Source organism: Pogona vitticeps, chromosome 5 (assembly GCF_051106095.1).
Source record: "Pogona vitticeps strain Pit_001003342236 chromosome 5, PviZW2.1, whole genome shotgun sequence".
NCBI lineage: Eukaryota > Metazoa > Chordata > Lepidosauria > Squamata > Agamidae > Pogona > Pogona vitticeps.
This window is the reverse complement of record NC_135787.1, coordinates 76,939,905-76,954,733: the sequence shown is the minus strand read 5'-3', so window position 1 is coordinate 76,954,733 and position 14,829 is coordinate 76,939,905.

Sequence of the window (14,829 nt, the reverse complement as noted above, 5' to 3'; positions counted from 1 at the left end):
AGTCTTTATATTCTGAAAGCTCAACTGTTTCTGAAGAAAGTAATCGGGCCAGGAACTACTGTGAAATATGGATCACTTGCTTGGTGACATTTCTTTGCTTACCTGAGTAAAGCAGCTTGAAGGCATCAACCTTATGCACAGAGCCTTTCTTTATCCTATTGTACATCACTATGGATGGCTCCAGAGTTACCCACAAATGCTAATTAAGACCTCATTGTCAGATGGATTATCCATTTAATTGAGGTTTGCAGGCTGTCTGTTCTCCCATTGGGTTCTGTTCCAGGCACCAAGCAGATGCCAGCAACAGATTTTAACAAATGTGATATTTTAAAAGAGGATAGGAAAACAGTATCCATTAGAGTTTGGTAATACTTTGGACTTACTGGAACCCATACATCCGTTTGCTATTCCAAGCTTGATATGCCTTCCAGCTCTTTGCATGCTGTAATGATATCATGAGTTCAGCGTTGGCCGAAAGTAGGACCTCTGGGCCTGCTGAACCTTCACAGCTGTCAGGCCCAGCTCCTGCCAAGTGAATGCAAGGCAGCGAGTAATATGGCCTATAGCCAGCAAGGACGAGCAAGACCACATATTAGCAAATCTGGAGTTTTGGGGAAGGAAGTTTCCACTAATGTAACAGGTTCTCTTATGCTTTTTTCAGTTAAATGCCTTTTCTAAATTTACAGACTACATGACAGCTTTAAGAGATGTACAAATATCACTGTTTAACTGCCTGCCAATTCATGTGTAGGTTTCAGAAGTGCAAATTTGTTAAGTTCACACTAAAATGGAAACCAAATGAATGTCTCCCCCACGCCAACTGAAGTATCACATATTGCTCAGGGCTTCTTTCTGCTTTTCATATGATGGACTAACTTTCTAGACAATACTCTCTGCTAATGTAGCTTCTAACACAGCTATGAACATTTCACATATGACATTTACCTTTTAAAATATAGGTGTAGGTATGGGCATGGATGTGGGTGTGTATATAAACATCTAATATCACAATGACTCTGCTTGTAACTACTATATTTTAGAAGTAACTTCAAATAAGAAACATATAAACACCTTCCAAAACATTTGCTATTTGGAAGGAACTAAAGAAATGACACGTCTGTGTAGTTCAACATACTGTACACTGACAAAGACATGGAACAGCATCTCCACCTCCTCCCCTAACCCTATCAAGTTTAAAACAAGAATTTGCTAGTTATGACTGCTAGGATTAGTAAAATGTAAAAAAAAACAAAAAACAAAAAACACAGATTGTAAGGAATCATACACACAATGAACTCTTAGAAAAAAGTATAAATCTAAAAATATGAGATGTGTGAGAAGTATAACCTTCTTATCCACAGGCTCAATATACACTGGTTCACTTATCCACAGTCTGAAAATATAAAAAAATATTAAAATGAAAAAATTCAGAAGGAACTATTTTCATGTGTATTACCAGAACCGGCCACTAGAGGGAACGATGGACCATACTATTAATACTTGTTAATGAAAAATATATAACATGGTCTCTGGTGCCTTCATGTATGACCTTTTCGGTAAGTTCTGGTAATGCATGTGAAAATAATTTTGTTCTGTTTTTTTCCCCTTTTACCATGCTCTCTCTCTCTCTCTCTCTCTGGTTTGCTATTATCCATGGTTTTCAGTACCCACAGGGGCTTGAAACCACAGGTTAAGTGATCATTATCAACATAATACATTATTGCTGAATTCCATAATTTTTAATAATCAAAAGCCTGATAAAATACATGGACATTAAATTTTTGGATGGCAAAAAAAGGAGAGTAATTTCAAAACCTCAAGCTGCATGTCCCGGGCACTATTCTGCCTACTCTGAAGGAATGAATTTTGAGCAGGGACAAACATTATCTGATTAATATGTATAATAGTCTTGGTTTTATCTGGGTTTAATGAGCATAGATATTTGTAACAAACAGTTCCCAATCCCACCAGGGTCCAAAATTGTGAGAAATGTCAGCTATACTTAAAGTAGACCTGTGGGATCTTCCACTGACCAAAAAGCTATGTAACTACTTGAAGAGATGAAGCAACAGAGAAGGAAATGTGTACGACCCTTGTCTATAAGGTATAAATATTTCCCACAGATAGACGGACAGATGGATACATACATGGATACGTAGAGAGAACAGATGGCTCTAGAACAGTGCTTCCCTGCCTTGGGTCCCCAGACGTACTACTCCCAGAAATCCTGGCCAGCACAGCTAGTGGCAAAGCTTCTGGGAGTTTTAGTCCAAGATCATCTGGGGGCCTAAGGTTAGGAACAACTGTCCTAGAAAACAGTCAAAAGGTTTTGCAAAACATAACTGTGCCTTTCCCAGCCTCTGCAAGGCTTGTGCAAAAACAATACCTTGAACTCTTTCCATAGATGATGGGGTACCCATGCAGCTTGGAAATGTGACAGTGCCCCAAATTCCCAGCCAGTATCATCATAGGCATCCTTCAGTCTCGAGAGACTGTGCTCTGCATGGAGGACTTGGAACAGCGTCTAGTGTGGCTGAGAAGGCCAATTCGAGAGTGACAATCCCTTCCACCAGCCAGTATGGCCACTTGCAATCCAAATGAGAATTTTTTCCCCAAGATTAGAGTACCTAATCTGCCTGCCAAAATGAAGGCTGCATGATTAGCTAAAGGGGCATCATGAACCATGGGTTTCATATCTTACGTGGTTAGTTCTCAGAAACATTCATATCTTTGGTGATTGTATTGTAGAAACGCATAGTCAGGCATGGATGCCCAAGGCCAACATGCTAACCGTTTACTACCTTTTGCCAATGTGCTGTTCTATTTTAATAAATTACATATTATGCTTTCACACACACACTCTCTCTGTGTGTCAGTTCAGCTGCCTGTATTTTTTCTACTCTCCTTGCACGCATGGCTACTTCTCATAGAGCTCCTGCACTCCAAAATTTATGACTATACCTCTACTGCTTAAAAATAGCCACAACAAATACTCTTGTGACCTAGAATATATCCCAGAATGGGCATTTGAGCCTTGCCCCGATTCACCACTTCTCTGAGATGGCACCTCTCTGGATAGCAGAGCCACATGGTTCGCCTACTGTAGGTCCTCTGTTTGAAGGGCCATCAGAGGACTCCCTTTGAAAGAATGAAAATGAAAAAGCTGCTAAGTCAGGAGAGCAGGGGCCTTGGAGTTGCTCAATGACACAACAGTTAGCAGCAACAGTTCGCTTTATCATCTTTCGTGATGATAAAATGTTTTATACCTCTAATTCACCAAGAGTAATTTTTTTTCTAAATTAGCAGCGATAGATAAAAATTAGCAAGTATTACCACAACCATGTCCTTTCTTTTGATGATATAGCAGCCTCTTCTGTAGAATTTTCTGAGTTTAAGGAGCCTTTACTCTTAGTCCATAGTCTAAAACAACATCTTCACATGATAAACCTGGGAAGTTACCTCTTTAAGACTCCTTTGGATTTAAATTAACATGTTTTGAATAGAGAGAAAAAGGAATTATTTTCAGAAAGCCCATTACTAATTTCACATGCCTTGCCATACTGCCCTTCAGTGCAATGGAAAAGGCTTGCTCTTGTAGGCTATATTCTTTTGATGTTATGAGCGAGTGCAGCTCTTTTGTATTTAAGATTATGGTGCAGTTTAAAAACAAGAGCACCCCCGTTGCCCCATCTCACACTTGAGTACTGGAATAAGGATTCAATTAATTTTCCCCAAAATCATGTCACAAGCAATAATGGAAGGCAAGTCATCATCCTGAATTTCTTCAAAAAAAAAGAACATAGACTGGATACTGTGGGGGCAACAAGGATTTGTTCCAAATGTTCAGTCTGCTTTATTTATATTACCCCAAGAACCTTAATATCTTTCAATGTGTCTATTCATGTGCATCACCAAATATGTCACCACATTTCCCTACCAATCATTTTAGCCAAAATCAGCTGGAGGCAGATTGAAATACTTTACTCAGAATTTGGCAGCTACAAATAGGGCACTACTGGGGTGTTAGAAAACAGATCCATAGTGTTCTTTAGAATATCCTGCATCCTCCCCACTATCAGCAGCTTCTAGCCTGAAGTGTGGTGAAAGTCTGCCCATTGATAACACCAGGATAAGATTCATTTATTGCTCTGGTAGGTTTCTACATGTGGGCTAGGAGAATGAAACGTATTTTTCTGCATCCTTCATTTGAAGCTGGAAAATATTTTGGACTAGCCCATTTTGGAGTATCCCACACTCCCGTGCTTTTAGTAAAGGTAAAGGTTCCCCTTGACATTTTTTTAGTCCAGTCGTGTCCGACTCTAGGGGGCGGTGCTCATCCCATTTTTCAAGTTGTAGAGCCAGCGCTTGTCCGAAGACAGTTTCTGTTGTCATGTGGCTGGATAACTAGGGAATGCCGTTTTACGTTCCCACTGAGGTGGTACCTATTTATCTACTCACATTTTCATGCTTTCAAACTTCTAGGTTGGCGAGGAGCTGGGACAAAGCGATGGGAACTCACTCCATCATGTGGATTCGATCTTACGACTGCTGGTCTTCTGACCCTGCAGCATAGGCTTCTGCGGTTTAGCCCGCATCGCCACCACGTCCACTTGTTAGTTCAAGCTATTCTAGGCTCAGTCTAAGTGTTACTTTGCCAAATTACTGGAGATTCAGTGGGCCAGCTGGAGTTGGGACAAACAACTGGACTTGGGGCACTGCTTGCTTTCTCCCTCTTCTCTCTCCACTCCATTCACATTTTTAACATCTCCTTTAGATTCCAGAATAGTGGGGACTCTCCTGTCACCAAACTTTGTCTGTCCTGTGGTAACCTCTTGTGGCTGAACATTAGGGCTGAATATGCTTGAAAAAAAATTAATTCATCAATTTTGCTTGAGCTGCAGCAATTGCGCAAGTATAGCCCAACCCAGAGTTTAGGGCAGCTGTGTAACCTGCTTTATACAGGATGGTTATTTGTTTAGAGGTAGCAATAACTGAAGTAGTGGCAGCCGTTTTCTTCCTAGCTGACAGTAGGACTGCCGGGGCTGCCTCTGCACACAAATCATTTTTAGTTATTAATATTTTTATTATGAAAAAAATAAAAGTATTACACTTGCTTAGGTACCTCTGTGTATGTAGTGCAGAATGATTGTTTACAAGGTTAATAGTAATTCCAGAAGTACTTTTAGACTAGAAAACAAGGTGCATACACCACATGTGTCCTGTATGGATGGAAAACAAGGTGATTTTTTTTGTGCTGCAGAAAATTCTGTTGTTAATTTTAGGTGAAATTTGTATGGCTCCTGGTAAATTAGGGGCAGAGAATTCAGCCCTCAGACTCACAAATTAGTTCACCTCTAATCTAAGTACACTATATAAATTCCCCAAATCTATGTGAAAAAGACACTGATTTATCAGAGTCAAGTGCTAGAAAATAGACAATGGCCCTGAAACATTGTTAAATGCCACCACTAGCATTTTAAATTCTACATTAAAAACTATGTTTATTTTCTAGCAATGAAATGTCTCTCAGATCTGGCGGGGGGGGGGGATAAAACCAAAAGGAAAAAAATGCACTTACAGTGTTTTTGAATAATACTAAAATAAAAATTTGAGATATAGTAAGTTTTTGAAAATTCCCCAACAAAATGTTCGGTGCATAATAAAACATCAGTTCCATAAAATCTATGTAGGAAATGTTTGTCTGCATTTCCAGAAGCCTAGATGTAGGTATTGGGGAGCAACCCATTGAATTACTGATGAAAATTAATCTGGGGGCTAGTTGATATTCATTGAGAGAAGAAATCCACTTGGCCTCAAGAATTCTCTCTGTGTGTGTTCTATTTTGTTTTGAGGCTTACAGGAAATTCCAAAGATATAAAGCACACACAAAATAATATGTAACATTTAAAAAGAGAATGACTAAATGTATAGAGTGGGGAAAATATGTACAAGTATGGTACAGTCAACATGGAAAATGCATAAATTAAATAACATGCATAAATAAATGTATAAATTACAAGAATTTTTTTTAAGTATACGGATTTCGATGCAGCAAAACACTCTTGCAATCTATACTCCAGTTTCATCAGTGTGGCAAATCAGTTCTGAGTTTTACTCTGAAATTTGCAATATCCTCCCAATGGGTTCAGCATCTTGGATAGTTCCTCAAAATTTCACATTAAAACCTGGAATGAATTTATCACCTCCATGAATCTGAAGTCCTCAGCCTTCAGTAGACTGAAATGTTCATCTATTTCTGTGGAAGCTGGTAGGAGTGGTCTCCTAACAAGACTGGCTATTCTTCCCACCCCCATTATAGATGGTTTGTACTCCTCTTCCCTTCAATCAATTCACAAGTAATCAGGCTTTTCTTTTCATATATCTGCAAAGATTACTACATATATCAATAAAGAATCCTTGAGGCTTAGTCCTCTGTTTCATCATGTGAAATTCTGAGTATATAATCTTTAAAGTCAAGCATGGCCCACTCATACCCCAAATGTATTTTTCAGACCTTGAAATGTAGAGACCCAACTGTATCTTCACTTCTGATGTCCTCAAAGTGGGATGTTCGCATCCTGTTTTTTCTGCTAGGGTTATATTTCATAATAGAATTAACTTTTTGTTTTTAAAACTGCCATCTTTTTTTTTTTACTTTGCTCACAGGAAGAGCTTGTAAAACTCATATTATTTGGGTGGCGAACTCAGGGGTATTGTTCAATTCTAGGGGAAAAATACATCTTGCTGGCAGTTGCTTTAAAAACACTTCTCATTGTAATGTAAATTCAAATTTAAATGCTACAGCAAGTTATACTTTGCTTTTAAAAAAAGAAAATGAAACCAGAGTGCCTGGAAATGTAATTAAAAGGCCGGAATTTTATTTCAGTGGTGCATTTTTCTCTGATGAAACATTCAATGGGAATCAATATGCTTATTGTGGCTCTTCATTACTTTAGGCCTTTAATTTTCCCTGAGTTTCACATTGTGTTCAACATGATTTGCCAAGTCATTTCCTGTGGTATATCATCCACATGTTAGACAGCAACTGGAAAAGAGGTATGTGTATGTTTTGTGTTTTATCTGTGTTTTTTTATTCAAAGTCCCTAATAGGGAGGAACTCTGTGTGGTGTAGCAAACAGAGTGATAGACCAGGACTCACGAGGTTTTGGTTCAAATCCCTGCTCAGCCATGGAAGCTCATTGGGGAAGTGGGACCGATAAAACCACTCCTTAAATATCTCACTTAGCTTGAAAGTCCTTCTTGAATGTAGAATCAGTTGTAGAACATGGAGTGGCAGGAGGAGAAGAGCAAATTTTGTGTGCCTAAAAGGTCTCCTGTGAAGTCCATTGCCCAAAATTCCAGCTGCCACCTCTTCCCACCCCCATTGGTTTCCATGGGCAAGTAGGAATTTTAGCGAGGTCTTCTGAGCCTTAGGCAGACATTCTGTCCACAGTACTAACAACAAGGTTTCTGATTTGACAAGTAACTGAGGAAATCATTTGCATCTGTTGCTCTTGGTTCTGACCTTTGAAATGAGATGGATGCTTTGCCATTCTGATGACTGGGGGAAAAGCAGAATTCAGGTACTGACAATTTTACACTTAGTAAATAGATGGAGGAATGAAAAATAGATAATTCTTTCTAAAAACCTCTGAATGCAGAAGAAATCCTACATTTCCTGAAATCTTTTCTGCATCTCCAGCAGGTGAACGGAAAGAAAATTTGCTTCTATTATTACCTTAACTCACAAGAGAACAGAATTTGTAAGATGTATGAGAATATAACTCTAGTACACCAGCAGAGATTCTTGATGCATAAATATTCTGTATTCCTTTAACACTGTTAGTTTAGAAAACTGCAGCTTGATCACTTGCAAAACATAGGTATGACTTGAATGCTATTTTGATTTTAAAACACACAGACATGTGCATGCGCAAACATGCACACTTGGTATCTCCCTGTAACACGTAGCATTACATACAATGCATTTCTATTATGAAATTGTTCCATTTGCTTTCAAGACAATAACTTTTCATACTATATTCTTTAACTGTTTTACAGTTCACGTTTCTTAAAAGCAAGCAATATGGATCAGTGGTATTCACTTGTGTACCCACTTAATAGTAACCTAGCAGGGTGATGGATTATTCCATCAAAAACAGGTGGTATTTAAAACAAAAACACTGTATTAGAAGGGTGGGATGCAGTGCTCATGGGAATTCAGGACAGAAAGTGCTATTCTGGAAGAAAAATAAGCATATAAGAGCAAATGCAAACCCATGCATGCATAAATGTAGCAATTGGCAACCATGTACAACAAATAAATCAGAGCTAGCCAAATGGAATTCTTCTGGCTGATCCACAGACCATTTTGTTCTCTTCTGTTTTGTATTTGTTGTTGTTTAAATGGGTCCCAATTCAATTTGGAAGCACTTTCTTCTGAACATTATCTCCACCCTGAATGTCTATGGGTAGAACTATACATTTCCAATAATCACTCTGCACGCCTCAGACCAGTTGGGACACACACCAAAGATACAGAACATTTTCTTCTTTGTGTTAACCCATTATTGCTCTGGGCATGCTGGGGCCTGAATGTGAGGTCACATGATGGGAATGGAATGTTTTGCTCTTATCTTGCCTCCTGTTTTGTAAAACTATTTTTCTGTGTACATGCAGATGTGCAATTTAATATGTTCAAAAAAAAAAAGGAATTTCACATCCACATAGGTGATGAAAAGCAATAAAGATATAACAATGATTAGAAAAAAACAAGGGGTGGGGAACATGTAGATGGAGAAAGGGAAGGCAGAAAGGAATCCACAGTCTTAGACCTTGAGCTCTCTGGAGGCTCTGCAGGTTGCCCCTGAATCGCAAGGGCCTCCTTCTAATTTATTTTAAGTAAAGATCCTTCTTAAGTAATGTTAAAAGCAAAAATTAGCTCCCTCAGCAGATATGCACAAGGAGATGGTGAATGGGGGAGATGGGGAAGGGGTGGGCAGGCAACTGGCATGAATGAAGGAGTGGTCCTGTACTGCCTGAAACTGCAGAGTATCTGTAAAATCCAGTGCAAAAAAAGAAAAAACAACTGGATACAGATTTGCATACAGAAGAGTACCTATGTTCTAGAAGGTCAGACCCTGTGGAGTCATGCTGTTGCCATTAGGTCCCAACAGCATTCATGCGATACATTTGTAAAAACCAAACCCTATTCAGCTGGCTTGTAAATGTGCTTTTAAAACATGAGGAAGGCCTATGCACTAGCTTTATCTCCACTCTTCTGGGTTCAAGTCCCTTCTCAGCCATGGAGGCTCATTGGTAGCTGGCAGTGGTAAAACCACAATTTAAATAACTCACTTACTTTACAAACTAGGGTGACCACAAATCAGAACTGATTTTACAGAACATAGCACAGACATACAGCACCTGAACAAATACACAATATACATCACTGAATGCAGAAGACACACAGCATCCAATGAATACAGAAGACACATAGCATCCAACCCCAATCGAGGCAGTTGGTTGTAGAAGATAGCAACTGTACTTGAAGCTCTTAAAAAGCTGGAGCAATCTAAAATATTGCATGTTTCTCTGCTGGTGATGACAACATAGAGAAATACATAGCCGGGCAAATACTGGCAGTAGAAATTTCACATCAATTCTCATCCCTAGCAAGCACAACCATTTTCAACGGCCTGGGTTCACATATAGATTCCCAAAGGTTGAAGCACTGTTAGTGCAATTCTGTACACATCTGCTCAGAAGTGAACCCCGCTGAGTTCAATGGAAGTGTCTCCCAGGGATGTGTGTCTTGGACTGCAGCCAGAGATTCATATTGTTAAAGATTTGAGAAAACTGTAGGAGAGTTTGCTAGGCTTATCACAAAAAAAAAAAAATTCAGTTTCCTTCAAAATGTCTCCAGTGTTTTACCTAAAGATAAAACCACACAGGTTGCTTTGAATGCCACCTTAGACAGCATCTTACCTGTTAGTCTTAATGATGCCTGTGAGTGGCAGGCCAAAGAGCCTGAGGCAACATCAGTGCCATCAACAACCCCTTTCAATGCCAGCTTTCTAGAAGGATATGTCTGACACCCCTCATCTGGGCACTACCCAAGACACTATGAGGCCCTAGCAGATATTAGTTCAGTGGTTGCACAGACTCTAGGCAACTCTGAGAAAGTGGGAGAACCTTTAGGAAGGGAAATGGAAGCTATAGATGTTGCCGTGTCTATGGAGAGCCTGAGGACTCACAGACACTGTAAAGCTTATTATCTAGCCAGCTTCTATGAAAAGCCAAAGGGGAGCTTACTTTTATATTATCTTGATCTAGTATCTGCCACCGCCACCACTGCCGCCACCCTGGTAACCTATTCACAATGAAGGAAAACCCAGTTTACCTAACAAGTTAATATGAAGTTAATGCGACTTTGACATTAACAAAGGAGAACAAAAAGAAAAAAGAACTCCAAGCCTCAGAGCTTGCTTTCTCTTTACAGTGGTGCCTCACTAGATGATGTTAATCCATTCCACTGAAATAGCTGTTTAGTAAAATCATTGTCTAGTGAAAAGCATTTCCCCATTGGAATGCTTTGAAACCTGTTAAATGCGTTCCAATGGGGAAGAATCGTCGTTGTCTAGCGAAGATTGGCCATAGGAAAGCCGCTTTGCGAACCGCCGATCAGCTGTTTAAATAGCTGTTTTGCGAAGCTTAGGTCCCGAAAACACCCTTTTTGCAAGCACAGAGGGAGCTGTCAAAATCGTCGTCTAGCGAAAATCGATTTGTGAAGCAGGGACCAAACATTGTCCAGCAAAATTCCCCCATAGGGATCAGTGTTTTGTGAATCACTATAGTGATCGCAAAAAATCAATGGCTAGCGAAAAAACTGTCATGTGGGGTAACTGTCTAGCGAGGCACCACTGTACTTGAGAAAACCTCTGATATGTGAACCAAGCAGATGGGCCATGGAGAGGATGGAGGATATCTAAGGAGGAACTTCTTTTTACCTCTTAAGGAAAAGAGTTAGGAGGTATTCAAAGCAAAAAAATTAGTCAAGATATTAAAAACACAGTGATGAGGATCTGGATACAAAACTTAACAAAATGGAGCAAAAAACCAGGAAAACACATGCAGGCATATCTGGATGACTTGCTCAGCCAAGCAGAATCATAATCCCTGATTAGGGATGGGAATGAAATGAACCACAAACCAAAACCCTCAACAAACTGGGCTGGTTTGTGGTTCATTTCACAATGTAATTCAGGGATCCCATTTTGCAAAACAAAATGTCAAAAGGACATGCCCACCTGCCCCTTTCCCACTGCCCCCATGGCCTCCCCCCACCTGCTCCTGCCTTCGCTGCTGCAAAGGGTGCCATCCTCAGGGGCAGCAGGCCTCTGCCCAGGCACTTGCTGCCCAGCTGATACACTCCTGGTATAAGTACGTTGGGCCTGCTGCCTCTGAACTGCAAACTGGTTCATTTTGCCAGGGGTTCATGGTGGTTTGTGGTTAATCACGAACCACCATGAACTGCTAGTTTTCTGGTCAATGCCCATCTCTATCCCTAATACAAACTAGCCCATTACAGTTTTGCTTCCACTCACAGCAATCTAGCTGCTTGTCATCCCACATTCTCCTACAATGGCCCACCGAAGCGGGAGGAGAAGGAAGCTTATGCTAGTAATTAAAATTCCCCTCAATGAATCCAACTGGCTGATTCCTGTGAGGCATCAGCTGATTCCGTTCTCAAGGTATTAACATTTCAAATATTTACAGGTTTACATGTTGAAAACCTGTAGTGTGAACACTGGGAATTTATACATATGTTGCTGCATAACGACACAGATGAATCTGCAACAGGTGGTAAAATGTCTCTGAGAAAGGGAAAGAGAGATGGAGCATAAATATACCTAATCCCTATGAAAATGCTGTTGTGTAACTCCGGTAAAGCAAAATCTTTGGTAAAGAGCACTGCTCTTTATCCAGATTGTCAAATTATGTGTGTTTCACCCATTCCACTTACACAGCTTTCACAGGAAATAAAAGACATTCACAGTTTAATTTGGTCAAATTATATGCTGTGCTGTGTTTTTGCTTTTTTTCCTTTTTATTCTTAAAAGGGCAGGCAATCAATACCCGTTCCCACACACTTGTTGGCAATCAACAGAAATAGCTTAATGGTGGTAGAGAGAAAAAAAATCTCTTTTTCTTCTGTGAAGAGTTCTGGGAAATGCCCAAGTGTTTTTTGTTTTGTTTTGTTTTGTTTTTGACCATTGGAAAGAGGCTTACTCTATATCCATGGCCACCAGTTTTCAACATCCAACAAATGCAGAATCAGTCCAGAAACAGACATTGAGAGAGATCCTCCAGAGGTGAGAGAAGCTCTTCTGGTGACACTCAAGACTGGGTGTTAAGAACTTCCCTTTTCTAGTCCTGGGCTATCTTGAGCATCTGTTTCTGGTTTTAGACTCTGACTGCATATAGGGAAACCCACTACTGCCATTACATTAAAACTAATCAGAAGGCATCTGCAGAAAACTGTTGCCGTAAAATAACGGTATATCAGGAATTAATTTCCCTGTAATTCAGTTTCCCGATTTGTAGTGGATAACCCCCATTTAAGTTTTTCGTCTCTTCTTGTCCCTAGTTTGTATTTTTGAAAGATCTCTGGAATGTTGCAATAATTTGTTAGTTTGAACAGCAGCAACAAAATATCTTCTGCAGCCCCTTCCGAAATAGTCAGAGGAGATGACAACACAGATTTGAAAAGTAATCGTAAAATACAGTAATAAACAACACATAATAATAACAGCAGAGAAAAGCCATTCTTCAACTTTCAGCCCTGCAGGCAAACCTTGCACAGTGACTCTTAAAGCTAATTCAGCATGTAATTTTTTGCAAAATGCTGCACATCCCAGCGAGGTATTTTTCAAATAGATACTTTTCCTAACAATAGTCTGTTGCATTACTTTTCAGTTTGCATTTAAAAATTCGTCTTAAAAAGTCAGGAAGTCTCTCAGCATGGTCCCCAACCGTTGTGTCCCTCCAAAGTAATAGCATGTATAAAAACAGAAGGATTACTTATTACACAGAAGAAAAGTTACCTGTTGGTACACCATTTTGCAATAAATGAAAACTGACTGATTATGCCCTTGTTATCTCAAAAAGGTAACATATGACAGTCAATGTTGCAACAAGGGATTTCAATGTTCAGTCCAGCTAAAAACTGTGGGAATTGTACCCCCAAAATATCTGGAGGATACCAGCTGGAGGAAGCTGCCCTCCGTTCTACTTTTTGTCTTTGTATCCCATCCAGTGTGTGTCATACTTTTACATACCCTGATAAAAGTAAAGATCTCCACTGAAAAAAATCAGAGTTTTCCTTCTCCTAGATGGGCTGCCTTCCAAAGCTGACGAGCCCCACCTACCTGGGCAGCTACCTAATAGTGTGAAGATTAAAAACACAGACCTCCAGCTGCTGGATGTTGTCTTCCAAGAGAACCATCAACTTTCATTTATAGCATTTGTACTCAGGCACCTATTTGGCAAGAAAACAAACATGCCACAGGTGTTACAAGTGCAACAGATCCTGTGCTCTCCATCTCAATTGATCAGTCAGTGAATTAAAAAGAGAGGAGGTCTGATCCTCCCCCTAAAACATTCCTGCTGTCCCAGGTGTATGCACTCCTAATTTCTTTTCTATTTACCAAGTTAGAGTCTAAAAAATTTAAATCAGAAAATTTCACGTGCTGTTAGGCGCGCATTTCTGGTAGCCCTTATTCAAAGCTAAAACCCCGCCCTCTCAGATCATGTGGTCAGGGAGAACAAAGGTCAGAGCAAGCACACCCTTGCAAGCCTACAAATCCACAAGCCTAGTGAAAAAAAAACAACCACACCAAATAAAATGTCCTCCCAGACACAGCTCACCTTCTGCTTCCCCTTTCTCTGCTTCCTCTGCAGGAAAAGCATTTGAACCAAGATGCATTAAAAGCAATCCAGATAATGAACTATATACCCATCTAGACCAGTGGTTCTTAACCTGGGCGATAATGCCCCCCAGGGGGCGATTTCATTTTTCAGGGGGGCGGTAGAACGAAAAGGGGCGGCGTGGGGGCGCTGGAGCAGAAGGGGGGCGGTAGGGGGCGCTGGAGCAAGCCAAACCTGTGAAGATGGCTGCAGCCTTTTTACAATGTGCATGAATATATATATTTCCTCCTATCTTAATTTAGTTTCAATGTTTTCGTCTTGAAATTTTTAGTTCCTGCATTTTATGCCCTTTTTATATTTCTTTTTGAGTCTTAAAATTCGCTTGCAACTAAATCATTAAATGTTACTTTTTGAGGGCATTTCATTTTCTTGGAATTGAATTTTGTTTTCAGGGGTCATTGGATTTAAGTGTCTTAAACAAACAAACAAACAAACAAACAAACAAACAAACAAATAAGATATAATAAGAAATAAGAGGGGGGCGATGATAACTTCCTCAATGGCTCAAGGGGGCGTTTCTTTCAAAAAGGTTAAGAACCACTGATCTAGACAAGCCCTAAGAGATTCCTTGTCAGAGCTTGGGAAAATTACCTTTTTGGACTACAATTCCCAGAATCTCCCAGCCAGTACAATTCCAAGGTCTTTTGGCTGGGTTATTCTGGGAGTTGCGTCAATGACTGTCTCAAACTCTGCTCTGGGTTCAGAAACTAGCAGTGTGCACATTGTTGTGTTTTTCTCATCTCCCAGTTTTTACAAACTTCAATAAACCGCAATAAGCTGATCATAGCAAGTGTCTTTTCAAGCTCAGTGACAGATACTATTTGCCAGTATGAATCACAG